The sequence below is a fragment of the Lasioglossum baleicum genome, chromosome 15 (genome assembly GCF_051020765.1).
Source record: "Lasioglossum baleicum chromosome 15, iyLasBale1, whole genome shotgun sequence".
NCBI lineage: Eukaryota > Metazoa > Arthropoda > Insecta > Hymenoptera > Halictidae > Lasioglossum > Lasioglossum baleicum.
The window spans coordinates 1,627,002-1,653,161 of NC_134943.1; the positions used below are offsets into that span (position 1 = coordinate 1,627,002).

The window sequence follows — 26,160 nt, forward strand, 5'->3', positions numbered from 1 at the left end:
CACTGAGGAAAATGAAATATTGAATAACTCCAAGAAAAATGGAAAACTTAATGACTCCGAGAAAAATAAAGAACTTACTGACTCTGAGGAAAATGAAAACTTTAATAACTCTCAGTTAATAAGCTGTCTTCAATGCCTCTTAAAAATGCAATTAATCGCATGTAGGGATTGATCAGGTGTTTCTCTCTCTATATTAAAAAATATTTAAAAATCCTGTGACAAATCTGTTTTGTGGCGTCAGGATACTGCTGTCGATATTCCATCACAGTTTGTATAGTATATATTATTTCTCCACTTTGTTTCTATATAAAATTTTAATATGATCCTCCATTAGTTTAACGCCCCGTTCAGCGGTATCATTGACCACCTTCAGTCTATGTTTCAGTCAGTCTACTTATTATTCATAATAACTTCTTTTTCCGATATTTTAACTGTTTTTCTTTTGTAGATTGGAGCGTATTAATGAATTTAGTTAAGGTAGTAGAGAGACTTCCAGGATTGCAAGATATTCATTTACTCATTTCTCGATAATACAAACACGGGGTTTTTCACTAGTCAAAAACGCTAGATAAAACATCGATCTAGGGCGCTATCTGCCTCAAAAGTCCTATTTTTTCGATTACGAGGCGTAATTTTCATTATTCGGCAGCATGTAGCTATGAAAATAGCTATATGCGCAGTTGTATGCTTCCGAATAATGCAAATTACGCCCCTTAATATCTCTGTCAGTTATGTATATATAAAAAAACTCTTCAAACAAAAATTGTAGTATATGAGGAGGTGGATATAGTATCAGAGAAAAAATTTTTTTTCAAAGTAATTATTTCAAGTTTTCAAAGTCACGGATGTTTTTTCTATCAACAACTGTTTATGCTACATACGGATTCTTAAAGAGAAAATAGACAAATTCAACGATATATCATAACGTCTACGATATACTACGATATCTACGATATACCCTAATGTCCATATACGTAAATTACGAGAAGCAGTAAAAGGTGCTTAACGTCGAAGATGAAAATCCTGGTAATTAAAACTTAATATGTACTACATTCTACGTTATTAGAATAATTGTAGTTTAATTATGATACATTTTATATCAACATTTTTTATTTACACTTAGAAACGCACTGTCTCGGAAGGAAATGGACATTCGAGAGAAGCAATAAAATTAGAGCATTATCGCGAAAAAAGATGAGTTTGCAATAACCTCAATATTTTATGAAATTCTATTATAATTATAGTTATGACTGTATTTTTATATTATAGGAAGACAGAAGATCAAATTGTGTGTATGCTAGTATAAAATCAATTTATATATATTATACAATTTATTTTATTATTTGTTTGACAACTAATAAATCTACAAATTGTTTCATAAACTAAAAAGTACTTCCTGCATTTTCGTATTCTCCAATCAGTCCAAATAAATACCATCAACCTGTTCTCGATCATATACCAATTTTTATTAATGCAATTATGACAGTAACAAAACGTTTCTATTTAAAATGAATACATATTCTGAACATAGTTTTAACATTTTTAATTTTTTGGAAGGTTAAAAAATGTAATTAAAAAAGTAATGAAAAATAAAAATAAAAAAAAAATCCTCGCTGCACGGGGACCCGAAGGCTAGCTCCAGATTGCGATTCATACGCTCGACGGCTCGACAGTCGAATTTCAGTTTCGTTTCCGTAAGCCGTAAAGCATGGCAACATGGCAAGTTCTAAAAATAGATTGTGGCTCGCACAAGCAGCGCACACGGATATAGTAAAGGTACGCTGGTGAGTGTAGCGCGCGGGCGCGTTGCTAACACGATACCAATACAGTGTCTTCTGCACCGACGAAATGCCGTCGTTGCCGTCGTTGGCCTCCTGTTTCTCACTCCAGTCAGAATATATCCTAGAGGGCGTAAGAGAACACCGAAAAATTCGAGTCCCGCCAACTCCCGTAAGGCTGGCAGTCTTTAACAGTATCTCGTCGGTGACAGGAGCTGGCAGTCTTTAATAGTATCTCGTCGGTGGCAGCACTACAAATGAGTCTCTCATACCTCCTCCGATTCTCGTCGGTGTCATAGGTTTTCTTTTTAATTTGCGAAAATAACAAACACACACGAGTAAAACAATTAATTAATTTTCCTTTTTTTTTCTTTACGGAATATCATATTTTAATAGACTTTTTTAAAATTTTACATTCCTGACAATACCGATATGTACCATCATCTCAACAGTATTTTCACTGCAGGAATTGGCAGGTAGGTGGCGTTAGGTGCATGGTACATGTAAATCATCTATTTACATTAAACTGTCTCCTTTTTTACGTTAGAAGCTTATATAAAATGTCGGCAGAAAGTTCCCTGTAAACGGAAATAACACAAATTATAATACCGTTTATTTTTGCATAGTAAACAACTCTTCAGAGGCCAGTGGCAACTTTAAATTGAAACGTAGGAGATGAAATTAAATTGAACGGACGAAGTATTAAAAACAACTATGTAAATCTACACAAATTGATCTCAATGTACTGTTTTCTGCATTTACTTATAGAATCACAATCTCATATAATTAACGTATAAATATCATGTAGATAGTCTCAACAACAGACCGAATATAAATTACTAACTTGGTACAATATAACTCTGCTAGCACACAATTTATATTTCTTAATGAATAATAAAACGAATGTGAATCTAGTTTACCAAATATAATTCTAACACTACTATAAATATCCAATTTAATTACAACTTTTTAATATTATTATCACCTTGTTATTAGACAGCAGATTTTAATGCAAAATGAAAGTTCTCTGCTCGATTGCAGAAATCTAGAATAAAATACAAATTAATTTCCTTTCGTAATAGATTCAATAAGTTGAAAATAACATAACACTAGTTCTAAATTGTTCGAATGTTTTTACTTATCTGTGTTTCTCCTAATCCATTTTTGTCCTAAATGCATAAAATCCGCTGTCTACTTATTTATATAATCACTAGACTGCGGATTTACAGAAAATAAAAATTGGCAGCACGAAGTGCAAGGCTTATTAGCCATATACAAGTTTCTTTCATTCTTTAATAGTTTTAGTACGTCGAAAATTGATGCTACTCAATTCTTTTAATCATCCTACTGTCTCAAATTACGTCCACACATTTTTGTCATAAATGTACAAAATTCGCAGTCTATGTACTATGTATATATACCTATACTTACAATAACTTCGTTGCTGTTAGGACCCTTCAAGAATGACGAGTAACCAGTTAGCGTCGCAATCTACTGTCCCGATTTTCTCGGTCTGATCAATTACAGCTTCGAACTACTGTCTAGAAGATCACGACACGGTCCCAGATTTTCCCTCGTCCTGGATCACCGATCGATCTTACCTGACACAGCCCTCAAAGCCGGCCGAACAGAAGCTCCAATCTATCGCGAAGAAGTGGAGGGAGCCTATGCAGTGTCTAGTATACGTAATCATCGTCGTCTTCGGATATTAAAAGCGCACAACAATCTCTCGTCGCTGTTCTAATGCATCCGCGGCCCCAAGAAGCGATCGAGTTTCTCGCTGGTCGCCAAAGACGAACCACCGTCTTTGCCACGGAAAGGAACTCCGGCTAAGAGATTTCTTCTCGACCCAAATTAATCGGATATCGATTATGGTTCCGCGTTCCGTGCTCCGCGTGTCCTTTACGAGATACGTGTGTTCGCGTTTCGCGGGGGGCCACACATGTGTTCGTGGACACGTGTACGGGAGAACAATACAACACGCAAACATGCGAGAGACGGGGGTGGGGATTGAAGGAGCGAGAAAGAGTGAGAGAGACAGGGTGAGGGTGAGAGAGAAGGGGAAGGAGAAACGGAGGGCCAAAGACACGTAGACGCGGAGAAGAAAGAAAGAAAGAGAGAGGGAGACAGAGAGATTTGCGTGTCGTTAAGCAAGGAGGGTTGGAGGGAGGAAGGACCGGTCTGCAAGAAGATTCTTCCAGCTGGGGGTAGTAAAGGTTCGAGCAAGGGTAGGTGGGTGGTTGGGTCGGCGAAGGAGAGCCACAGGAGGACTGGAGGTGAAGAAGGAGGAAGAGGTGAAGGTGGAGGTTTGTGGAGTAGGTGGATGAGGAGGAGGGTGGTTTAGGCGGTGGTGGGAGTGGGCCGAGCTAAGACGCGTAATGACGCCCTGAATCAATATGTGAGGCACTGAGATATGCATACGAACTAAGACAACCGCACACCAACCAGCCACGGCTCCTCTGCTCGGCGTCGCGGCGTCCGCGCCGTGGCGCAAAAGGAGGGGAGAAATTAAAGACGAAGCAGGCACAAAAATAACGACCCACCGGCCGTTCGTCTTTCCTTCTTCTTCTGAACGCGACTCCCCCACCCCTTCGTTCTTTCTCGCTCCGGTTCGCTTCTTTCCCCTCTGTCTTCGCTCCTTACCACCCCGTCCACTATCCTCTGTCTATCCCTCTGTCTTCTTTACTCTTTCTTTCTGTCCTTTAAGCTTTCGTCGGTTCTTTCTCCTTTTCCCTCTCTATCTCCGTCTCTCTGTCTCTCTTTTTCTCTCTTTCTCTCTCGCTCTCGCCCTCTTCATCTCCCTCCATTTTTCTCTCTTACTCCCTCTTTTTCCTCATCTCGGCTCAGATTCTCTCTCGGTCCCTCTTCGTCGTGCTCCCTTGAAGACGTGACTGCACGGCTGAGATGAGACCATAGGCAGAGGGATACGGTGGTTATCGGTATCTAGAGAGAAGGACAGCGAAAGAGTTGCGTCGGGGGAGGGAAACGAAGAGAGGGTTGACGAGCGAGGAGGAGACGATCGGTTAGTAGATCGTTTCGATCGGGACAATGGTCCTGCCTTTCGAGTGGATCCTTGAAACGATCTTATCCGTACAGTCTTAATCCACGTTCATTCTATTATTCGCTTTGCCCGACACAAAGAAATACAAATGTCGTCCCTGTAATAGCCTGCGAATGTATGTATATATGCAGAGACCGGCTTTTAGCGGACGGGGGGTGCCTTAGCGTCGCGATTAGACCAGAAGCGAACGTAGAACGATGTTGCTACGCAGATTTTAATACGGTAAATTGCTCGCTTATACCCGGCCGGCTCGTTTTCCCGCGATTTTGGCAGACCGTTGCGAAACGGCCGTTGCTTGTTAGCGATTTTTCTGCATCCCGACAAGTCTCACGAACGATCTCACCGCTCGGCTTTTGAATCTTGCATCCGAATCGATCTGCTGAATCCATATCAAACGACCCTTTGTAGATGCCCCATGCTTCTCTCGTATTATCTTTGTGTATCGTTTATATTTTTCGTCCTCGCGACGTAGTTGAATTAGATGTTTGAATCGCATGCCATTGTTGCTGACGGATACCATTGTCCGGGTAACATGGCGAATCAATGAAAATTAACATAACTGCGAGAAAAGTTGTCTATGTACAGTGGAGAAAATAGCTTCTTCGCAGAAGCGACGCGGAGGTACAATGAATGTTAGGGTGGCGACAAAGAACGTGTCTGTTTGACGAATGCAGTATAATTCGTTTTGTTATCGCATTGCTGTAAACAATCGATAATTCCTTCACACAATTGTTGTTTTCTATTATTATATTATCCTTTTTTTTTTATTGTGCTAATGTTAAACGAGTGATGCATTTCTAAAATGTATACATTTAACTTTATTCCGGTGCAAAATTGTAAACATAAATATACGAGAAAATTGAAAATTAAGAACTGTAGGAGAATTTATGTTATTTGTTAATGTCTAGTAACATTGGAAACAAAATGTAAATATACACACGTTCCCCTGATAAATTAAATGAAGAAACTAATTAAAATAAAAATGAATAAACACGGCAGAAATATTATTATTTCATTTATAAAACTTACTCGCGCGCGAATTGTAAGTTGTTCAATCGCTTAGTTCAAGTATTACCGACAAAATTATGTTGCATTGCTATCTATTACATCGGCATTATAGTGATTTCAAGTTACATCATGTACTTACCGTGAAGAGCAGTAGCCTAATCGAATTGTTTCTGTAGGATGGATTCATATTAGAGCAATTGAGAGTAGATTTATGGGCAGCAAACGGTTTGCAGAAATTTTCGTGTCGAAAGTCTGATAACTGCTTTCATACTGTTCCTCCGTGTCATCGATCACATTCCTGCAGCGAAAATCTTCTCGTACGATTGTAGAGGTAGATCCTGAGCCAAGGAAAAACGTTAGTTATTTATTGGTATGCTACACAATGAACCGTTAGCCTGCTGATCAATTGCCAACAGAGAAAACAGTCGTAAATATGTCCTAGATATATTGTGCTATGCAAGTAGGTGGACAGAGAAAGATATTCTTCGTGACTCTTGTATCTGTAGATCTGTGTCAAACTTTTATTCTGTGTACACATTATTCTATTATCTCCTCTCATAACTGTATCATTTTTGTCTGTATTCTTGTAACAAGCATTAATAGATTTTCTTAATTGATCATGTAAAGATGAATATAATTATATAGCATACATTTGTGTCGCTAATAATAATAAAAACCGTGTGCTTTGCTTATCTTGTAAGGAAGATCCTCATACGTTCCTCAGGTTAAACATTCACTTATTTTCTTGTTGTAAATACTGTAAAATATTTATTCTGTTCGTATTCTAAGATGTATTTCTTTGAAACGTGACATGTTAATGAAAATTAATTTGTTAATTCAAAATGTAAAGTGAAAGTAGGAATACATACTTACATACTGAATACGAATAATAAACTACTATGCTGTGCAAATTAAAAGTATTTGACGTTTGCATTCTTCCGAAAAATGTATGTAATACAAAATAAGATAATAATACGAATATATATTTATACTTCGAGACTTGTTTATACTAGTACTTATTTTATACTCTTATCTATAGTGGCAACCATACACTTTGCGTCACGTGTAACAACTGATAAGTATGTTATAAAAATATGTATATATGTATATAGTGTGCCTTACAATTAGATCACGCGACAGCTCATGATTCGCTGAAAATAGAATGAGCGATATTTTGTTTGTTAATTTATTAGTGACTAGGGTTTTTATTTCGCTTTGGTAAACTTCTACTCAAAAAATGATCTCTATGTTTTTATATAAAATGTACTGAGAGAAGATAAACAGAATTGCGACGAAAGGTAATAACTTATAACTAGTTACATTGTTTTCTCCTTTTCTCTTAATTATTTCATCAGTTTCTCACGTTCGATTTCATCTACTCATAAGTTAAAAAACTTTGTACCGTAAAACTGTTGCGTTATGTGTGCAACAATGCACATGCAAAATAGGTAGTGGGTATTCTAAATATAATGTGGAGAACAAAGCCCATGTTCTGTTGTAAAAGGCCAATGCACGATTGAAATCAAATGACCATTATCATGTGGCACTTAATGAATGGTTGAACGCGAATGACTTTGGTCGTGTCTGCCGGTACCGTACGTTCTGCTCCCAAACAATTCGAAAAGAGTCAAGAAAGGGAAAGGAAAGATTTATGTGTTTCATTTACATGTGACCTAATTCGTCCAAATGTAATCAATGGTCAGGACGTACAAATCAGATTGAAACTCTGATTTGGTTAACTACACACGAAACGGTAATAACTCCTCCTAGACCAAATTTAACGTAAGGGGGGTCGTATACATCACGAAAGCCGAAAGTCAACGATCCCGGTTCTTTAAAATACGCGCCACCCTGCTGAACATAGCAATGGGGTCGTTATCGACAAAAATGAGATACGATACGAGCTTAATTTCTAAAACTCTCGGTGAACTTTCCCTCCTAGCATTTACGTAAGGTATTTTGATATTACACAATTAGACAATTATACAATTGGAGAATTAATTGACACAATTAGATTGGAAATTTATTTCAATATTTTCTTCTATAAAATGTTTTATTGGAAATGAAATTTCCGTATTTGGTTATTAGAGTCAACCCTTTGCAGACGCGGAGCTAGTTTAACTTGAAAATTAAATATTTCTACCGACCTAGAATAATTCCATTGTATATGTTTCTTTTTCATTTTATGGATATGAAATTGATATAAATACCTTACACAATACTTAAACGTATTCAGTAATGTAAACAATATTGTGAAGAATGGTACAGCAATTTTTAGTGGTGACTCTGAGCCATCCCTCAACAGCTAAGGGTTAAAAGTAGCTTCAGATACAAAAGATTTCTAAACTTTAAGAATCAAACCAATGTTTTTGCAACTTTGACGGATTTAAGCTGCCTAATAAAATTGAACAGGTTCGAATGAAGGTACGAGGTTTGTTACATTTGTTTATATAAAAATATAAACAAAACCACAGGGTAAAGTTTTAAATTTAAAAGAAGTGTTTTCAAACTCAGCAACTATATAATATATAGTTATATTATATAGTTGAATAGATAATATTTGAATGTCTCTTCAATATTTATAATATGTATTATGATAATAATGAATTTAACCACAACAATACTATGTAATATAGATATATAGTATTGTTGTGCCTAAATTCATTATAATCATAATAAATATTCAAGGCGACTCTTATTAATATCCATAGAATTTTCAAAACCTATCTTCCACAACCACAATAGATCAATCTCATTACTACATCAAACTTTAGTCTGTTGCGCTCAAGTAATTGAAGTTTGAGGTATATATGCAAAAAACAATGTACTCCAGCACGCTGGTAACAATGAACACTTCATAAGTGGGTTGTAAAGCAACAGAATTATAGTCACAACATTGGAACAGACGTAGCAGCTCATGAAACTTACAAAACTGAACAGTAACAATCAAATCTCACATTACTCAAGACATTTTCCCAAAAGTTCGACTCATCAGTGTCCTCACTAACTCAACGTCCAAGATGGTAACAAATGCTCCCTCTTGCTCCCTCGCATGAAGAATGTTCTCGGAAGAGATCGACGTATCTTCGAAGTATTCCGTCGTCTGGACGCACTAAATTTCGATCCAGTATCGATCAGCTTGAGTAGCTGTCATCAACGTCAGCTGACCGGTGGATTCGCCGAGTGCTCAGTAGACAAGCCGCGCGGAATGATCGCGCTCGGGTGTATCATGATTGTTGGCAAGTCGAAGCGTTCATCTTCATCATATAATCAATATTAAAAGTCTAAAATGTCTCGCGTGTGTGGCAGGCTGGCCGCGTGTAAGGGTCGTAGCTCGACGTCGGGAGTTGGGTGAACCCCACGTTACTGGTTGAAACGAGAGCGTGGTGGAAAACGAGAAGGCTGGCTGCCGGGGGTTGAAACGGGGGTGAAAGGGGCCGAAAGGGGACAAGAGTGGCGAGCGGCGGTGGTGGAGGCGGTGGTAGCGGTGGTGGTGGCGACGATGGTGGTGGTGGTGGTGGTGGTACGAAGAGGTGGAGGTTCTCATTAAGCAGCCCGGGCACCGCGCGCTGGGGTTTAAATAAGAAGAAGAAGCGTTGCTGGAAGAAGAAGGGAGAAAAGGAGAAGAAACCGGTAAGACTAAGGCACTAAGGGTGAGCAGGCTAGCGAACAGCCGAGCGAGCGAGAAGAACAGCCCCAAGAAAGGGAGATAGAAAGCGCAAGGGGGTTGGGGAATTATCAGGGCTCGCGCTCCCCGCGAAGGGTTGGGGGTACCGGCAGGCAATATGGCCGCTACTGATGAGTGATGCTCGTAACCCTTACTGCCATCCATCCCTAACAGATACGTCAGTCAGTTGGATCTCTTAACGCACTTCGGAATTATGCCCGGCACGACCCTTCTTTATCTTCATTGCTGCCATTGTCCTATCCGAAGGCCTTCCGTATTCGGCCAATACTGTGCATCAGTTTTACTTTAATTACAGGATGTTTCTCGATATTGTTTCGTTTACCTTCAACTACGGTAATCGTTCCTATACTCGGCCAATTAACATCGACATCAGCACACCATACTGACTCCGATGAATATTGAAAAATTGATTATACAGGGTCAGCTAGTGGTTACTTCCTACAGTTTGAACACAGCTATGAGAAATATCGAAGTCCAAATCACCGATGGGTTATGGTAACGTGCCTAACATCATACACAGTTAACGTTGATCATACACAGAAAAGCCAACGATCGACCGTCGTTTTCGAAGGGTTGAGGCCAGCAGTCAGCCATCTTAAGGGTTGTTATTGTTAACCACTTGCCGGACGATTTTCACCCAGGCTACAGTCACTACAAATTCTTCATTGATCATTTCACAGAAGAGGAAAGAAAATTTATATTTGTTACTGTTATATGTATATATTTATATAAATGTTGTATCGTATGTGTGTGTGTTACACATTGGAAGCGAGCCTCTGCTGGTCATTGTGTGCTCGTATACAAATAATTTATTACAGGATAGACTACTGGGTAAGGGCTGAAGCAAGGCACATTTACCCTACAATACACTTTCAGCAATATATTTGATACATGAACGGAGAAAATTCTAATTCGTCAGCAATACGACTTTTAATTCGTTCCCTGCGTAACGAGCAGCCACGCGTGTATAAATATTGGTCTGGACGCAAGGTCGGCTCAGATAGTGTCACTCAAGAATGCCACTCGGCTGTGTTTCGTGACTCGTGATTGGTATTGTCACGATAATTCGAATCGCTAACTTCTAATTTATGCAAACATAAATCTCAACTCCGGATCAAGAACTGCTGCAGGACAGCGCGCGATGCAACTCTTACTATTAAATTCGCCATCTATGTATTCATAATCCGGGGGCGAAGTTAGCGCAAAAAAGGCCGCGGAAAGGGAGCGCGATAAATTTACAAGAGCGCGATTCGCGGCCCGCTAATTGACTTGCTAATTAGAAATCAGAAATATTAGACCGGTCGCGCGAAGAATGTAGACCCGTTGTCCGATGACGAACTCGGGAGTATGGCCGTTGTGGCACACGTCCGACAGAATGATCGATACAATCTTGGTATCCGACGAATTAACCGGGTGGGAGGATCTCGTCTCGAAGGGAGATTGTGTTTCTGTTAAAAATATGATTAGGATGGACGACGAGGACCGTCCAGGAAATTATAGAAGACGCGGGTCGTCCCGGCACCTTTAACGATCAAGATCCAAAGCGTATAGGTATACAGGCTAGCCCGACGAAAGGAATTAAGAAGGTACCGGCAGCCCTAACCTAACTGCAGCAGCCCTGGACCGATCCTCATCCTCCTTGCCCGCACTCCCTGGCCGTCTTACTCCCTGGCCCGAAGTTAAGGGTGGTCTCTTTGTCTCGCCTCCTCCCCCCGCCCCACTTCTCACCCTCCGAGTTCCCATCGTATGCGTGGTACACGAACGAAAGCACGCGTGTGCGTGAAACCTCGCAAGACGGACAACGGGGTTGTTGGGTGGATGGCTTGAAGGTGTAGGATGAGAAGAAGGCGGGGGTGGTTGCAAGGGGGACGCAGAGCGAGATGGATAGAGAGGGAGCCGCGAGAGAGGGAGAGAGAACGAGCCGGTAAGAGTGCGAGAGAAAGCGAGAGAAGGGGTGAGGAGTGCAAACGGAGGGGAATGCAAATTAGAAACGCTTGGGCAGAAAGCAGGAGGAAGAGGGCCAGGGTAGCGTGGGAGGATAGAGAGAGGGTGGTACTGGCTGGAAGGGGGTATATAAGAGGTGGTGACTGAGGGTGGTGGCCAAGGAACTTCACTTATGTAAACCGTGTAAAGGTGTGCGCACTCGACTGCTGCGTGTGTTCACACTACCGAGAGCGCACTGTGTGTGTGTGTGTGTGTGTGTGTATGCGTGTCCCCTATGCGTGTGTGTATATATCGATTGCTGGCCAAGCTACCCCGCGGGGTACCCTCCTTACTACCTATAGTAATTATTGTGCTTCTCACATGTGTGTATTTGTCGTGAGATTTCGCGCACGGTGGTATGCGTGCGAATGCGCATACACGCTTCGAAAGATCCTGTACGTGTATATCCGAGTTCCTTACATGCTTTGTCCGATAGTCCCTATAGCGAGGCACGGCATTTAACGGGTGTCATCCTGTAAAGTGAACTTCTATACCTCTTGAACAGATACGAATAACTTATTGTGCAGTACCGTAACCGCGAGTCCATCCACCGAGAAAGCTTTTCTATGATCCGCGTTCCGTGTGAATGGAGATTATTCCGTGAACTCTTCGTCAATCTCTATATCTGCGCCTCTATATCCTCTTCTTCGCGTTCGACGACGCAAACCATTCGCATTCACCGGTACGAAAGCAACGACGGACTGTGTTAAACATTCTAATTAAAAGTGCGCGTAGTCGAAAGTCGCGGTTTAATTACCTTTCGAATTAGCTAGCTCTAATACTTTTGAGGTACGATCGATTTAGGACACTCGCGAAGACGGACCCACAGGTAAAAATTCAACGGCTTGAATAGGTGAAGATGGATTGGCACGTGTGCCCGTGCAATATGTACCTGTCCATGTCAGCAGGTTGCGTTTAAGCAGTCCGTGCCACCTGATAGATCCGCTGCCGCTAATGTTCTTGTTCGAAATAAATGGCGGAGCTATGTAGTGGTACGTAATTCCTTGGCCGGCGTTTGGTCCTTCTTGCAGACGTTTGCGCGGTACGGGGGCCTAAGGTGAAGCCACGTGCGCACGTGCACATGTGCATACGTATAGCTACTCACACGAAGCACGTGCGGGTTCACACACAATTTCACCAGGACGGTAGTGCGCACACACAACTAAACCGTCCGAAGTGCAAGAACATCTCGCTGGTCCCTGCAAGCCACCCTCGACCGCCTCGTCCATCCTCTCCTAGGGCAGTCTTGGAAAGGACCTTAAAGGAAGAGGATAGAAGAGAAGTGGTTAGGAACGGACGGTACGGCGAGAAACGAACGGACCAACGGACGCAGGAACAGAGCACGTGGTATATAGCAACCCTATCTTGCGACACACAACCACAAGTCATTCCCCTGCTCACGTACTTTGGCCGCATTCTCAGCCCGATGGTTCACCCTTGACTCACCCCTTCAACCGTTTCACCTATCCTCCTCTCGCTCTGGCACACCTTCCTTACACCCCTACCCTCTGCTTAACTCTGTTGTTATCTCTCTTGCTTTCCATCACGGTTCTTCCGTCGTTCTCTTCGTTCTCTCTTCCTGCCGCTTCATCGTGAAACCTCGGAGGCAATCAATCCTCTGTCTTACAACGTACTGACCACCTTCCGAGAAACTTCTACTGGGCTCTCGCGGCCAGATGGATTTGAGGAAAAAGTCGTGAATGGTTAATCGTCGGTTCGCTGGATAGCGTGCACTAGATTTTGCTCTGTTTCGACGTTGTCCCGGCGATGACCGATCGAAAGGAAAGGCCCGTGCGTGATGGAAAGTGACCGCTCCACTTTTACGACGCGACGCGACGCGACGGGGTGGCGCACAGTGGTCCGGGCTGACGATCTAGCGGTTCATTTGGTACAAAATGACACTTGTCTCATATCGGTATTTAATGCATCTACATTACTTTCTGGATGTTTGGCCGTAAATGGCGATATTAATGAAATTTACTACACATTATATAATTAGAACAAGCATTTAAATTGAACATTTTGTGAATATGATTTTGGATCGAAGAAAATACTAATTTTCTTTTGTGAACCCTGCCGAAACCTATTTAATATTTCTAAAAAAAATGTTTCGATTTGAATGTTCTTGTTGTTAGTGTGTAGACAATGTGGACGCTAATGACCTCGCTGTTAATGTGACCACGTTAAAAAAGAACTTTAAATAAATAATAATAATATGTAGACTTCGGTATGCGAAAATGAAAATTGTCCAAGTCAGTTGTAAGAATGTTTGAATGATGTTTTAATGAGTTAAAAATACTGTTTTCAAATGAAACATCAGAGATTCACGTAAAGTGTGTTTATATAAATAAGTTTGAATGTACCCCTACAGGAGGCCTAACGAGTATAAATGATACATTGCGATATTGGCCTTATGAAAAGCAAAGTCATAAATCTGAAGGCTATACGCAGCTGGAACGCTTCTCCCCGAAGTAGCAGGGAGGACGACGAACGACGAAGAAAGAAAGGCTGGGTATCGAAAATCCTTTCCTTAGCTTTCAGTGTAAAGCCACTCTTTAATCAAGAGTCCAGGAAAATCATGGACAGTTAATTCGCTTGGCTTCTCCTCCCTTTTACGGTTATTCTATGCGGTCATTTCCATCTCTTCGGTCTGTAGCCAAAGGCGTTCCACAGTCAAATCGAGAACCAATCAATACCGATAATTAATTAGAAAAATCAGAAAGAAAAAACTTGCGAAATTCAAGAGTTCGGGCGAAGCCAGTAGAAAAACTGCCGGAGGCTTTCGTTTGACTCTAAAGTCCCTTCACCCCTTCATCGGCTCCCACTCCCCCTTCACCCTCTCCCTTAAGCCACCCTTCTCCACCTCTCGTTCCACCCTCAGGAAAGTCCTTCCTCAGTCAGCCTTCCTCTGGAGTTCTCTCTGTTCTTCCTCGTTCTCAAGCTCATCTCTTAGGGTGCAGTACTCTCATGTCTTCATGCCCCTTTGCCATTGAATAAATTAACGTTTTTAGTTTGCCGATATTCTGTCCGATGCGGCCAAGACGGGCGTTCTGTATCTTTCGTCAATTGGAATGAATGGGCTTCTTTTTCGTTTGGACGCCGTAGCTGCGTCCACGGTCCTGGCCCGGCCGCCCCGTTCCCCCTCTAGCCCGACTCTATTCAACCGTGAAAATTTCCGCTGGAATTTTAATAACTTGGATTCGTACTGATTAAAACGGAAGTCGCGTCTTCCATTCGGCCGCTACTACCACGGTTACTTCAATATTTTGCCACTGTGTACTTATTCCTTTTTAATTTATACTCTTCTTCGGGAGAGACGGCGGATCATCTCCTATAACACTTCCTCATAATTTTGTTTAGTTTACATATACTGTTAATTAACTTGTCGAGAAACGCGTCGAATTAACGATATTCATTTTCTATTCTTAACGCTCGGACGGCGGACCACTCATATAAATATACAGGGTGGACCATGAAGTTTTGTTAGCTAAAATAACGTGATTCAAGGAGAGCTGTAAAGTAATTGTACCAAAGTTGTTGTCGACCGTTTTCACCCCGTATAATCGAGAATGTTTAGGACCATTCACTGTTTTATTTATCAATCTTCCGATGTTAATCTTTTTATTGTTCCTAATGCCTCAGCTGATCATTTTATTAATTCGCCACAAAATTGAGAAATTGAATGACGTTTTTCATACCCAGGGTTTTTCAAGGTCATCGTTATTTTTTATCGGGAAACCTTTTTTTTCATTCCATCTTATAGCGGCTGAAAAAATACATTTGAATATGCTAAAGTCATTAACAAGATGGAATAAATAAAGTTTTCCCGATAAAAAATAACGATGACCTTGAAAAAGCTATGAAAAAATAACCGGACAAAAAAAATTGTTCTTCTATATATTCCTCCTTCGATACCATTTAAATTATGCCAAAAATATTTTTTTGTGCCATTAAAAATAAAGGAGATATTTAGGTGGTCTCCTTCAGCTGAGACACCCTGTATATTGCTTTGTAATCATGGCAAAACATAGTACAATTTTCAATAGAGAAGTTGATTCGATAGTTTCTCATGAGAACATTTTCATAATTTCAGTAATTGTGAAAGGAAAAATTAGGAATCAGTCATTTTTTTATGTTTAGTTTCTACATTGTCGATCAGATTAGCATAATGGTCAACATGCAGATTATTTATTCTAACAACTCGGCTATGTTTTACATAGTTCTTCCTTGTCAGGAATAGAATTCTATCTACTTTAAATTCTGCATAAAGCACAAGGATTAAGTTACTGATTCATACATTGCAGAAGAAAACTTAAACTTATACAGACAAATTAAATATTTTGCTGGAAAGCAAATGATTAAATACGTTACTATAATTGTCATTGCATCTCGTTGAGAGAAAAAGTCAAATATATCAGACAAGAGACATCTCCACAGGCATATGTAATTTCAGCTCTAATGGCATCAACAACGTAACGGGATATTTTGTTCGATCAGATGAAAACGTGAGTAGTCTCTCATCGTAGGTACACAGTAATTTCGCAATACACTTTCTGAAATACACTACTGTGCAAAAGAAAGAAGCACCCAGTATAATTATAAGATATAATGACAAACAATATCTTTATGTATTTATTGCATTTACAGTATTACATAATCCGCAATAACACATATATTCTCAGAACTATTCAATTGAACAGCGGAATCCTTTCTCAAAACTTACCTTGTTCTTATTTGATTTTTTACGCTTTTCTATTAAATATGGCCGGGTGTATCATTCTTTTGCACAGTAGTATATCTTACGAACAAAATTCAGTGATTCTTTTCAGTATTTCCTTGACAAAAGGCAAGCAAAATTTTATTTTACCGTATGTTTCATTTTTAGTTCTATAACTGTCATTAATAATCGACTTTCCGTTTGTGATAATCATTTCGTAGTGAATAATACACCTGTTCGAAGATACTTTATGTAAATAAGCTGAACAAGGTCAGAAACTTGGGCTCGGATTTACTATTCACTTTCTCTCTCTCCCTTTCTAGCCCCGTTCACCCCTCTTTACTTCTGACTATAAACTTCAGCTTTCGTTGGTTCTACGCGTAACGCATCTTACGACATAATTTTACGATCTTCCACGGTCGATTAATCCAACGCGTCCCGAGCACCATTAAGGTGGATCAAGTTTTCGATTTATCGATCGAATAGAATTCACTGCGTGCGCATAAGCGATACGTGTTTATAGAAGTTTGTCGTATCTCTATATCGCGAATTTTATTAATTAACTAGATACCGAGATATGGAACGATAATCATTTTATTGTGCAGAAAGCTAAGATAGTTTTGTAAGAGAATTGTTTAACCACGAATCATATTTGTGGATACTAACTTGTTAATATTAGACTCAATTAATTTGTACATTAATGGAGAAATATTTGAGTTACATAGTCAATAGACGTAATTAAATAATCAGATGAAGAAATTCTGATCGTGACACTAATAACGCAGTATAATTAATATACATTTCTGCCCGTCACAAATGCCATATCAAGGAATACATTACGTAGAATAATTATATTTTTCAGAATGGGTGACTACCTCTATTAGAGTATGGCACTTAACACATTATTGTTTTCCAATATGCAAAGAACGTACAAGGGTGAGTTTTCACCCTAAGGAACGTATGAGGGTGACCAATGACCCCTGCGGCATTCAACGTGTCAAATAAATTGTGATACGGCACGATTTTTGTGGACAGGATTTTATGGTGCAGCAGTTAACGTGTCAATAATTGTATGTGATTGACTCGGAAGCATCTCTGTTGTCTCGGCGCGCAACAATTGGAAGAAAACGGACCGACCTTATCGGATACGATGCTCTCAATCAAATATACCCGATTCTGCGGTAAAGCGATAGCTTACGTGACCGAACGACCGTGGAGATCATTTAATTCCAGTTCGGGAAGAGTATCAACAGTCGGGGGCAGTTCATTGGGGTGAGGGTGTCATTCGGTCTGCTGGTCTGTCGGTCTGTTGGCCTGGAGAAGGGCGCGTGGCGCACGTCCACTATCAATTTATCACCCACCCTCACAACTTTCCCTCTCGGACCTCGTTCTCGTTTTCCCTCTTTTCTCGGGTCGTCCACCTTCTCCCTCTCCCTCGCTATCCCCCGTGATCTCCTCCTTTTTCAACCCAGAATCTGTTCTCTGAAAAGGGGGAACAAGGGGGTTATAGTCTGCGAGAGGAAGAGGGCAGCGGCGAGAAAGAAAGACCGTCGTAAAATAAGAGAAAAAGGTGGGACACCGACCCAACGAGAGAAAGAGAGGGGGATAGTGTGAAGGGGGAACCAGAGGGAGTCGAAACAACCATGACCAGCGCAATCTAGTGGTGGTCAGTTCGCGTTGTAGGATCATGCCTCGTATATACTCCGGGCTGGGACCAGTTCATTTGCTTTTCGACTCATTGCACACTAAACGGAGGCCGCTCTGCGTGAAAACTGCTGCCCTTTGTAGGGGAAGAAAGGGCCACTCCTCAATATGTATACATATGTTGTTGGGTCAAGTCTTAACTGGTTACACTTTTAATTGGTTAACATTAGAACTAGCAGTCGTTAAAATTGCAGATTTTGTTTTACACTTGTAACGCTATTTTCTGTGGATACGTATTTGTTCACACAGATTCTCTAGAAATAATAGTGCAATGTCTCGATAGATGCAATCTAATTGTTTTAAAAAGGCAATACAAATTAGTCATTTTTAATACTCGGTCGTTCTGGAATTAATACTACGGTTTAATGTAACGCCATTTTATGAAAGATAAACTTAACACTAAACCTACCACCACTGGTCAAAATGACTGGTTCCACATTTATTATCTCACAATTATTGAAATAATAAAAATGATTTTATAAGAATTGATTGTGTAAATATCTTTCGTAGAGCACGTATTATAATAGAAACTGCACAAAGTCTACATAAAATCGATCTTGTCATTTTTATAGGGAACACAGTGTTAAATTCTTTGTTTATTTAATTTGGTTATATGAGTCTCCAAGTATAACCCCTTCAGTCATTTTTGGGTATATGATGCACGTATTGCAACTTCCTTTACTTAAATCAATTTTTCAGGTTTTAGTCTCTCTATCACTAATCTACATGTATATTAAAAGGACCTTATGTTTCTTGGAATAATGTCACTATTCGCAAATTAATGACAATGTAATTAAAATATGCATGTGTCCTTGAACAGAATAAATCACTTTCTGTGGTTGTAACAGCTACCGTCAACCTAGAAACTGTCGAGTAAACTAGCGTGCATGAAAAAGTGATTTTTCATTTCCGATCTGTCCGCGTTATTACCTTTTGAACTGGATGTATATTTGTATGATGGTCTCAATAAAGAAATCATGAAATAAAAAGATTTTCAAAAGTGCCTTTTTTCATATAATTATCTACCAATTGCAATTTTTTCAAAATCTCTTTGGCACGTCATTCAGTAAATGAATATTTCTGATTGCTAAAAAGAAGTCGAAGCGTTTGGTGCAATTTTAAAAAAGTTATTCCGATTTTAAAAGCTTTATGTGGTCGGTACTCGTGGAGCTGCCCCCAGCAGCATTTAATTTCGGATGTGCAGCGCCTTGACCTTTGGCGCGGAAACACTTTCTTTCGGTCAGTCTTGCGCGGGTCAGTTGATCGGAGACACCAACACGTAGGCGCGAGCGTACGTATACCGGAGATTCTCTCACATAACCGAATACGAAGAGGAAACTTTCCTACCACCGGTAACCAGTATACTCGACGAAAGGGAAAGGAAGAAAAAGAAACGAGGGACTCCGACTTGGAAAGGAAGGAAAGCAGGAGGACGAAGCTAGAGTGGATAAGGAAGAGAGGGCGGGCAATAAAATCAAGCGGTGGGGTTCCAACCCTTCCGCCGGAGTTCAGTCGTAATCTTGCTTGTGACTAGGGGGTCGAGGCCTACGAGACTTTATTTTCACCGATTTTTTTCTCGGTTTTGATCAACGCAATTAATTTGCGTTACGCTGCGAAATCGCACACGTGTCGCGTGCACGAGTTTCACGTTTGCGTAGCTAGATAAAAACGTCAGACGCGGATTCTAGTTAATAAAAAATCATATTTATTAGCACGGTGAATGCTGCGAGAATTTCGTGCGTCTCATACGAGTTTCACTTATTTTATTCATAGCAACTGTTAGTTACTTGATATAATGATGTTTCATTGTATAATCTAACCAATTACGGAATTAATAAATTGATTGTTTGCGGATTTTATACATTTATGACAAAAATGAGCAGGTACAATTTGACACAAGAGGCAGATTAATATAATTTAATCAACTTTTTTAGGAAGAAAGACAGAACTTTTTATTTAGTTTCTGCTTCCTGTAATCGATGCACATATTATTTATTTTGGAAAATGTTTTTAAGCAATTTACAGTCGCTTGAATGAGGTGAGAGTAGTCAAATTTGGACCAGCGCCTGGATGGGACATAATCTACAATTCATAGTCAATTAGTGCCACTTGTGGCACTGCAAACATGTTATTTCTTCTGCACGGTATACGGCTAAACTAAACCAAAGGCATAATTTACAGTTAGACTGCGGATTTTATACCAAAATAGTTTTCAAAATAATTCTTTACATGGTTCAACCTAAGAGTAGGGCCAAATTATATAAGGGCCTTGCTTGGAATTATTTCTTGCCGTTTATTTAATCGCATAAACCTAATTTTATTTTATGTACTACCGCTTAATCTATGCTGTTTGAACTATTCGCACACTTTACTTATACTAATCAATTAGCCAATCTCTCTTGGTAATTTTCGGTAAAATACAGGATTTTCCGAAAAAAGGTGGTCCAAAATCTTAAAACGGGGCTATAGGCGTAGCCTTTGATTTTAAAAATTGGTGTATTCGAACTTTTCGGTTGAGAGGGAGGTCTCCCACCCTCTCACAATTTTTCGTCGGCATTTGAAAACGAATCGCGCGTGATCGATTTTATTCCACCTTCCTATTTAAGCTCTGGGACGACGACCGGACCCCCCCCCTGAATTTACTAATAGATTTTTAGAGTTGTTATTTCTGTGGTTGTCGAGAAGAACGCCGCATGTCGCATACTTTCACTTCCGAGATATTGCCGTTTAAAGTTTTAATCACTAATGCTTTGACATAGGACGTTGGTTAAATTGCATTGTTTTCTGAGCCTTTCGAATGTGTTTTCATGATTCTTTTCTGGTAAATACGTAAATCCTATACTCTAACGCTGAATTAATGCATAAACTCAAATTTTTTGAAATTGTGACATGCGGCGTTTTTCCTGACAACCACAGATTTAAGGCACTAATCGCTAGACAGCTGAAAAACTTGAATTCTCAATTACAGGCTAAAACGACCAATCGCAAAACTCGAGGGACGCGCATCCCTTTTAAAAATTATACAAGGGCCAGTTTATATTGAAACTAAAAAATCCAGTATACATATTAATTATTTACAAATCCGTCTAGCTTATTTCTGATTGATAAAAAATTGAAACGAGTCATAGAAATAGTGCAAACAAAAATGGTAGCTTCTATGTATATTACCTGGAAAATTGGAACCGTTGTAATATATCTAATAAAAATTATGTTTTTGTTATTAAGAGCTCACGAAAGGAATTTTGAAAGGAAGTACTATAAAATAGTTATGTACTTGCGTATTTCCAGATACACGCAATAAATATTTTTGTCGTGTTTATACATAGTATGTACAGGAAAACCTTTACATCAGGTGCTTGTTTTACCCTAAGAAGATAATCACCGACACGTAAATCAAAAAATTTTCGTTTCTAAGACCATTCAACCTTTGTTGTTGCATTACCCAGAATGGCTGTTCGGCCCAGTAGCGTTTCGATTCATGCGAAACGAGCGACGCGCACAGTTTCATCGCGTGAAAATTTTATCAACGGCGAATCGTGGTCATTATACGAGCTCGCAACGTTGCAAGGAGACACACGATTACGACGACAGGGAGCGGGTGTTTCAGCGGGAAGCGTTTTCAGCGGTTCTGCTATACATGAATTATATCATACCGCTCCAGCGTAAATGAACTTTAATTTATGTAATTGAATAAGGCAGAGAGGAGAGCGTCCTCAACTCGTATCTCCAATAATTCCTGCCCCTTTCAATACAAGTTTTAAGAACATCCGAGATCGGCACTTATTTATAAGTAATTCAGATTTGCCACTGGTCTGCCTTTCCCGCGATTTAATGATTAAGACAAAAAAAGGCGAGGAAAAGAAAGAAATAAGAGTGAAAAGAGGAAAGGGGTGGGGGGGGGGTGAAAAGAGAAAAAGGGCGGAGAAAGAGGAGTGGCTCTTGTCGTCGTTCCTGCATTTTTAATACCGCTTTCTCCCCTTTAAAATTTAAAAATGCTTCCGCGCTGCGTAATTGCAGGACCCACTGGAAGTAAAATGCACGTGAATGCAGGGAAATCCGTCTCGTTTGTCGATTCCCTGCTAACGGAACAGAGTTTCGTGGAAGGAGGAGTGGGCGGGCGGGTGGAGGGGGAGGGGGCTACGACGGCGGCAAAGGGGAATACAGAGGAAGCGTGCCGGGGCTGGTTGCTCCAAGAAAATTAAGTACTGCCTGGTAATTTGAGGTATTGATTTTTATAGCCTCTCTCGGTAGGCATACATTAAAACTCCCTCTTTGTCTCTCTCCCCCGTTCGGCTTCCACCCCTTCTTCTTAGTCACTGTTCCCTGCAGGGGCGACACGAACACGGCGGTGCCTGGCGTTCAAACATAAATCTATCTTCTTCCCCCCTTTTTCGAATGAAACCGTTCGCATACGTGTCTTCCGAATGAACTTCCTTCTCGGCGACTGACGACTGTCTGCCCTCGTTATGCTCACACGGACATTTCTTTTTTTAATTGCGTCGATTCTAGTCCGTCACGTTCACGGATGTCACCGATGATCACTACCAGTGAGTCGCATGAAAACGATTGAGATGGTTTTTTCCTTTATATTTATTTGTTTCACTTTTTTATTAACTTAGACTTGTGGGAGTTGTAAAGTACCAGTACCAGTGATCATTTTACAGTGTTGTGTAAAAATATTAAAAGACGTTATTTCTTCCGGAATAGGTTTATTGATTGTTCTCCATAATTGCTCCTTTACAATCCGAATAATCGTAAATTTAGAAAAATTATACCGAATGTCAAATTTTAGATTCTTTATTTTGCAATTACTGAAATTGTAAAAATGCTTTGTGGACACTTTACTGGATACATTTGTTTATTCAAATGTAGTTTGTAGAAGGTATGCACTGTCTCGATGAATGTGTGGTATGTTATTTTTAAAAGGCAATAAATATCGGCCGCTTTTAGTGCTCCCCTGTTCCAGTGTTAATTAGATAATAGTGTAAATTCAAAATAGCATTATTGAATTAATAACACTTATCATCAATAATATTTGCCATTCTGACAAATAAATGATATTTATAGGATGTAAGCATAATTTGTGGGGCATTAAAGATTTTAATGCTAGAAGTATTCAGCAGTGAAAAGGACTTGCTTGTACATAAAAATGGGAATCGTAGTTGAAATACTAATTATCTTAACCAATTTTGACATATCAAATTGAGGTATTATTGCATCGCAAATTTGATTGGAAATAGTGATTAAAACTTCTGATAAAACGATGATTCTGTCGGACTATTAATATTAAAACACAAGTACATTCTCTAACTATCGAAAGTTTAAAATCACTATGTAAATTGATAGAAACAGAAATGTGCTAAGATGACGAAACTGAAAACACGTAATAAAATTAATTTCCGAACGTGTAAAATATTAACTTTAGGTCAGAAATTGTTTGCCATCTGTGTCATTAGCTGATCTTAACTTATGCAAGAATAATTAAGTATATTGTAAATGTACAGGCTACTTATCCCAATACATATGTTGAAATAAGATGTCAGATGTCAGATATTATATGAGAAGAATTGTTATTCTTGTGGAGTAATATTTAGCTTTTGTTCATTTAGTAGTGTGCATTTTTTAGATCTATTATTTGAATTCTTATAAATATAATAGGAAAACTCGGCTCATAATAATACAGACTCAGCTCCAAAAGTTTCTTTCGGAATGTGTTCCTTTAATGTTACTAAATAAATACAAACAATGCGATAATCTTTATGTTAATGTTTTAGTACTTCCTAACATGAATTTGCATTATGTGCACGAATCAAAAACCAACTTTTGGGACAACCTGATAACTATTTAGCAATATTAAAGGAGCACATTTCGAAAGAAACTTTTGGGACAACCTAATACATACTCGCACAGAACAAACATAAAGATACCGACATTAAATAAAACAATTTGGTATTTCTACCGAATGATTTCACTAAATTAAGACACAAGCAAAATTACATGAAATATTGTTAAATCTCGCACTATTTCCAGTCAGGCATTAACATGCCAATGTCGTGGTTATATCGATTCGTTTTCCCATTCTAATTAATCATATTGGCAAAGCAATTTGTTTTTCGTAACCCCTTAGTAGAAGGGTGTCACGATTCCGTGGCACGTAACGATCAGATAAAATTTGCCCTGCTCCATTACGAACAAAACGGCTTTATAATTCAAACAAGCGAAATTTTGATTTCGAAGGATGGGATTTCAGCGCACAAAGGAGGCCGGAAGTGAAAGCGGGCGTTAAAATATATTTGAAAAGGCGGGGAAAAGGTCGTGGAAATCTGGCTGTGGAGAATGTGCACGGCTCGGCCGTTCTTTCTTCGTTCCTACGTTGAGATAAAGAAGCAAAAGAGAAGAACAGAAGACCTCTCGTACTCGGTTCATATGTGAGCGTCGATTTCGCGGTCCGCTGCGCCGCGTGAGTGGTTTGCCCGCCGCTTAAAAGATCCGAGACATGAGCACAGCGATGGCTCCACGACATCGCGCAAGCTCGATCGAACAATACGATCAAGTGTAAACTATCTAGCTGCATTACACGAATTAACAAATTACGATTTACCCATAAATAAACTACTAACATGAAAACAAAATTTTGTTTGAGGTGGAAACTACTATACGAAAATTATGAGAAACATGATAATCTTAAGGAAATTATTCGTAATTCGTACAGAATTAAGTATCTGCTTATAAATAGTTTTTGTAGTGCAGTTATATTTTATTTCATGTACAGGATTTTTACTTCTAGTTTTACTGCTATACTTTGAACAAGTTTCTGTGTCACAATTAGATTGTAGATCTTTATGCAAAATCAATATTTTCTGAATTGATTACTACAAACAGGAGGATACATGGGAATGTATTTCCTTGTTCAATAATTTTGCTTAGATGAGAATGATGTATTTATTTATTTGTTTATTGTTTTAAATTTTACTTACTCATCTTTGTTATAAAAACATACCTTCTTGTTCTTTTTCAATGTAATATTTGTATTAATATAAATGACTAGGATGTGGACTTTATTAAAGAATTTAGAACAATCGATGTATCATTATCAATTTGAAACTATTATAATAGACGAGAAACTTTTATTTGACTCCCAGTTCTTGCAATTAGCACAGGCAATTTTTATTTTGCATAAAGATCCACAGTCTATAAATGACCAAATGAATCAGTGCACTGAAGGCTGGCAAAAAGTTGTCGAATAAAATGAGCAACAAGAGCAAAGCATATTTTAACAAAACGAAATTTCTCTTTAAAGTTCGTTGACGTATGTGTCTGTTTGAAAAGTATCATAGTGTCTGGTCATCTGAAAAATTTGCTTCGCGTGAAGCTAAAACCCCGCAATTTCCGATACTCCGGTTGTAAATAAAATCAGTGCGCAAGATATCGAATGCAGGGGCATAATAGATACAGGGAGCTATACATGCCGCCGAACCAAGGTGAATAAAAGATTTCTTAAAATGATTTGCCTCGACAACGTACGTATTACATGAGCTTCTGGGAGCAACGACGCGAAGGCTAGAGCGTCACACCTGTTGCTTCAGTTCTTAGCACCAAATCGAAGGCCTCGGCTCCGACGAGATACCATAAAATGGAATTTCATAAAGTGTATTTGGAGGCTCCAGGTATATATCTACCGGCAGTAGATATATACCCCCCGTGTTACATCTATTTCAGTGTATTTCGCCGTGCACGTACATGGCACCCTCACATAATCGTGCCAATGGTGGCGTCTACGTATAACCGAGTATCTAACTCACGGACTAGCTTCTCGAGCGCAACAAGCTTTGTAAACTTTAGTTTTAACGCTCACTCTCCTTTAAATCTGATTCTATGTAAGAAGATTATTTATTATTTTTATCGTTATTGAGAAACGGAATCCTGTAAGATCAGATCCTGTAAAAATATATCGCGACAAATACTGGTTTATAGATTTTCGTGTACTGACCTTTGCGTTTAAGACGATTTCATGTAGAGTTATTTTGTATTTTACTGGATAAATATGTAAGCATCATATTTATGCGATCATCGAAATTAATATTATGAAAACATACAGCGGCGATGAAGATGAAATAACAAGTATGAAATGTTGCTATTGAATTCAATTTTAAATAAATTTCTGGTTGAAAGGAACAGTAAGAAAGATAAAAAATGAATTCAATAAGAAAAACAAGAAGAA

At 39.3% G+C, this 26,160-nt stretch overlaps 1 long non-coding RNA gene across 2 annotated transcripts; it reads right to left on the reverse strand.

The window, feature by feature from the left end:
- Nucleotides 1-1,898: 1,898 nt before the first annotated feature.
- On the reverse strand, nt 1,899-15,671 carry LOC143216300 (uncharacterized). Of its 2 annotated transcripts, none has more exons than XR_013010542.1 (3): nt 8,776-15,671; nt 5,987-6,185; nt 1,899-5,398 (listed from the first exon to the last, which is right to left on the reverse strand). It is a non-coding gene; the product is annotated as an uncharacterized LOC143216300 (long non-coding RNA). The 2 variants fall into 2 exon arrangements; XR_013010543.1 differs by having other exon boundaries at nt 8,805-15,670.
- Between the last annotated feature and the right edge of the window lie 10,489 nt (nt 15,672-26,160).